General features: G+C 40.8%; 1 protein-coding gene across 33 annotated transcripts in view; it reads left to right on the plus strand.

Annotated features, from left to right (window-relative positions):
* Positions 1–5,000, plus strand: part of LOC122254621 (protein neuron navigator) — a 737,418-nt gene that overhangs the window by 641,471 nt on the left and 90,947 nt on the right. Inside the window, exon 1 of one of the 33 annotated variants that reach the window (XM_086538640.1) lies at positions 4,415–4,487. The exons of 31 other annotated variants lie outside the window; for them this stretch is intronic. The gene's annotated coding sequence lies outside the window, so the exon portion shown is untranslated. Of the gene's footprint in view, positions 1–4,414; positions 4,488–5,000 lie in introns of those variants that run through there. One more of the 33 variants, XM_086538642.1, reaches the window with a different exon arrangement.

A 5,000-nucleotide genomic window follows, 5' to 3' on the forward strand; every position in this document is an offset into this window, starting at 1 on the left:
TTTACCCACTCTTAAGGACACGCTTTCCTTGTTTCCCTGCGCAGTTGGTACATTACTTGCATCCGTGAAGCTCGTGCGCGCTCACTCACCTGAACACCGTCATATTCTTGCCAGAATTGTAGATGTCGAGAAAGGGAACATATTTTAGCAACATCATTCTGACGTCTCCGTGACGCTCTCGCTCGGCTACGGCCGCCGTTTCGGAAGCCGCGACCGCAGGCTTGGGTAATTCCCCTTCCGGTCCGGCAGCGCCACCGCGTGTACCAGCCATTGGAATCTCTGGCCATGACAACGCTCTGTCGAACCGTCACGAAGAGCGGATTTCCCATACTTTATAACATAATTCCGCCCGTAATAGCGCTAGAGTTGTGCGTTGCCTTCACTGGCTCCTTGTCTTCTTACAAGAAGAGTGCTTTTTTCCCGAAATTGAGCGAGGAGGAATGCTGGTGTCCGTGGTCTCGCCCGGTGACGAGCGCGGGTTCCCCTTCGACGCCCTGTCTTCGTCAACCATATCTTTTTCGGGATCCCTCCTTGTCTCCGTTATTAATATTCTTTGTCTCTCATCTAGCATGTGCTCTCCTTGCATCAGAGTCATGTTGAAATAATCCGCAAAGCCCCATTTAAACATAAAATTATTAATACCCACGTCTGACCTAGGATTAGGGAGGGAGTGCGGTTGACCTCTCTGGAGAGAGAAGGGAGGAAAGTGTGAATGAATCTAAGCAGGAAGAAAGGGGATGGAAGAGGGGGAGGGGAGGTGGTGGGAGAGGGGGAGGGGTCTGCGTCTTTCCCACGCCGCTCGAGTCTTCTTTTTACTTATTCTCCCACATCCTACTTGGCTCTTACTTATTGTCATACTGCAAAATGTCTCCAGGTCTGTGTTTTGGCGTGGTGTTTGCTTGCGGGTGTGTGTGTGTGTGTATATGTGCGACTGTGCGTGTGTGTATGTATGCATGTGTGTGTGTGTGTGTGTGTGTGTGTGTGTGTGTGTGTGTGTGTGTGTGTGTGTGTGTGTGCATGCACGCATATTTGTATGTATGTACGCCCGTGTTTGCGTGTCTGCATGTATCTGTATTATATGCACTGTTATTATTCGCAGACACTTAATTTTATATACATATTTTCATTTCTTGACATGAACCTCTCCCTCGAATTACATTTTTTTCGCCGCATTCGTGTGTTTTCTTTATATGCGTAATGCCATGTTTGCACAAATGCACCTATCGCGTGCATGATGGAGAGGTCTGCAACGCCAATAGCCTGATCCGCCGCGGACGCCGCCAGGGTGCATGATTGCAATTCAGGAGAAAATTATCTACACCTGAGTGGACGGCGCGCCGGTTCTCGAGCCTAAGACAGACCTTGAGTCGGGTCATCTTCCTGGAGAGAGAGAGAAAAAAAAGAACTGTACATAATAACGTGCACTTCTGCGTTACCGCAATCCTCCCACCCCCTCCAGTCCTCCATAATCTCTCGTACTCCTTCCTCCCCTCCCTCCCACCACTTCTCCTTCTTCTTCTTCTTCTTCTTCTTCTTCTTCTTCTTCTTCTTCTTCTTCTTCTTCTTCCCTCCTCCCCTCGTCTTCGACCTTCCCCTTCTCCCCCTCCTCCTTCTCTCTGGTTAGTCGCTCCCTCTCATAACAGCGCGCCACCTCAAGTAGTAATTGTGATCGTAAAGATAATAATGTTTTCATAACAATTGTACGGTACCGATGATGATATTAGTGAGTATCATAACAATGATAGTGATGATAACGATCTTGAACAACATCAATAATGACCATAATAGTAGTAATGATCATAATGATAGAAATAATGATAATAATAATAATAATAATAATAATAATAATAATAACGATGGTGGTAATAATAACGTCACAAATCATAATGATGTTAAAGAAAACCAGAAACAGAACGCAAGAAACCTATTTCAGAATCTGCACTAATGGCAAGCTAAACAGTATTGAAAGCTCAAGGTGGCGAACAACCCTTACAACTGACTTGCAAGCCGGAGACAAGGAAGGTCAAAGCGACAAAACCCACAAAAATGACGCACAGCATATTTTAGAAATTAGAATACAGGAAAAAAAAGAACTTACAAGGCAATATATCCTCATATCGTCGTGTTATTAAGTTTATTTAATGAGGCTTTAACCTGACCCAAGTATTCACCCTAGGCCGCGTGCAAATCATAGTCGGTTAATCGAATTTAAGATAAAGAGTGGCCGGGAGCATGGGTCGACGTCACGCTACTTCGGCCTCCCCTTCTCGAACTCTCGTTGTGCGTGTGTGTGTGTGTGAGAGAGAGAGATATGTACACACACACACACACACACACACACACACACACACACACACACACACACACACACACACACACACACACACACACACACACACACACACACACACATATATATATGTCTATATATATATATATATATATATATATATATATATATATATATATATATATATATATATATATGTTGTCTGTGTGTTATATATATTTACATATACATTTATACATTTATGCATATGTGTATATAGATAGATGTATATATATACATATATATATGCATATATATACACATCTATCTATCTATTTATCTATTTATCTATTTATCTATTTATCTATTTATCTCTCTCTCTCTCTGTATATATATATATATTAATATATATATATATATTAATATATATATATATATACATATACATACATACACATACACATACACATACACATACACATACACATACACATACACATACACATACACATACACATACACATACACATACACACACACACACATATGTGTATATATATATATATATATATATATATATATATATATATATAGAGAGAGAGAGAGAGAGAGAGAGAGAGAGAGAGAGAGAGAGAGAGAGAGAGGTGTATATATATATATATATATATATATATATATATATATATATATATATATATATATATATACCACAAACGCATATAAGTAATGTATAAATATAATAATGGAAAAAATACAAATTAAATTTTGTGCAATATTTTACAGAAATAATTAGCTTTACCAGTATCTGACAAAGCCGCGTCCTTGCGATTTTTTAACAGAGTAATCTGAAGTTTCCGCCTTCGCTGTCTTCTCATTGTTTGTCTTTGTCTTGATATTTACATACTCTTGTCCCTTGCCCTCCCTTCTTCCCCCTTCCTTTGTCTTCATTCACACATTCATTACTCTATTTAGTACCTTATTCTCGACCCTCCCTCCTACCCCCACTCCCCATGGTCTGTTCTCGTTTTCCCCCGCCTTTCCGCCCCCCCCCCCCCCTTCCCCCTCCGCCTCTTCTCTACAATTCACTCTTTTCTTACGATGTGTCCGCCCTCTCCCCCACCATCCCTCCCTCCCTCCCTCCATTCTTTCCCTCGTTTATTACTCCTCATGAACCTGGAGGGCTTTTCTTTAACCTTCTCCCTTACCCATTCTTAATCAACGTCGTTTTTCAGGATTAACGCTTTTCGTGTAGTCCTCATAGGGGGATAGCATTACATTTAATGGCCTCTGTGTTCTCCTTTGTTTTTAACATCAGCTGTACCAATGGCGCTCATTACGTTTTGAGTCTTTATTTGATATGTCGTGGAGATGGTCTGTTATCCTTATCGTCTTCTTTGATTCTCTTTCATTGTTATTGAATGGAAGAACCGGGGAGAAAATAAAACAGACTGATAAGCACATCATCGGCTGGTTTTAAGCACTATCTTCCGCCTAAGTGTGAAGGCGAGAGGCGGAGACGCGGGATGGGGAAAGGGGGAGGAGGGATGTGTTGTGTATTACCTCATTATCTTTATTGATAATTTCCGTGTTGTCCTGTCGCCTTGGCGGACTCGTGTTCCGTTAGTAGGAATCTAAAAAGAATCGTTCTAAACTTCCACCCTCTTGTATTGTAACAATGTTTGCCTCAGTTTCGACAGAAATTAATTATTTTCATGTTAAGAGCTTATTTTTTCTCTTCTCTGGTGCAAAGGAAAAAATATAAATATCAGCCGAGTCATTTTCACGGAAATGGCTATTGCCCGCATGATTTATTTTGATGCGGTGTTAGATATCGACGTCAGATCTGTCAAGTACGGGAGGACCCCTCCCCCTCCCCTCCCCTCCCCCAACCTCCGGACGCACGTTAAGGTGGTTTGAGCGGAGAGACAGATGTACGATAACCAAAAGTTTACCGAAATGTAATGCGAAGAGGACAGCTTTGATAATAAGAATTAAATCTGTACGATGAAAAGGAAATAATCTCTCAGTAAAGGGAAGATTATAGTTAACGTGAAATATAAAACAGAGACGAGAAAGAAAAAGGGATGTTATAGTATCGCCAGGTGAGGGGACGGCGAGTACCTCGAAACGTTTCCTCGTGATGAGGCTCAGTCTCCACCTGACTGTTGTAGCGCGTGGACTAGTGTCGGAGTGTCTCTTGCTTGGTTATTATTACAAGGTGTGGTATCTAGTGTTGCTAATTGAAGTCATTAGCTTGTGTTTGGTGTACAGATACTGAATGTGCAAAGTATGCGGGAAACTAGTGACACTTGTGGCAAGATAACGTTTTTGCGTGATTTTGGAAATTACATCATTTTAGTATATCGGGAAAGAAAATATAATTTTTCATAATTTGATAAGTCTTGGGTGATGCTGAACATCAAAAGTGTATTGGAAAAGAAACTACATAAGAGACATAGAATAATTATACCGTTGATGTTTTAAGGTGTTATTATAGACCATTAGGGGAATTTAAATAAGTAGATCTTTCTCTAAAATTACCCTGGAACAGCTGTTCCTTCGTGCGTGTGTATGTGTGTATGGAACAAGCGTGTTGATGCATGTACCTTCAAACATATAATACTAAAGAATACATAGTAATAGATATTGATCGTCTAGTGTTATTGTTGACAAAGACAATAAGATTTCGGTGAGTCAGTCATGAGTCATTATGACTCTGAGTACTAAAGTC

The sequence above is a fragment of the Penaeus japonicus genome, unplaced genomic scaffold (assembly GCF_977035675.1).
Source record: "Penaeus japonicus unplaced genomic scaffold, GWHDUDI00000001_assembly GWHDUDI00000007, whole genome shotgun sequence".
Lineage (NCBI taxonomy): Eukaryota > Metazoa > Arthropoda > Malacostraca > Decapoda > Penaeidae > Penaeus > Penaeus japonicus.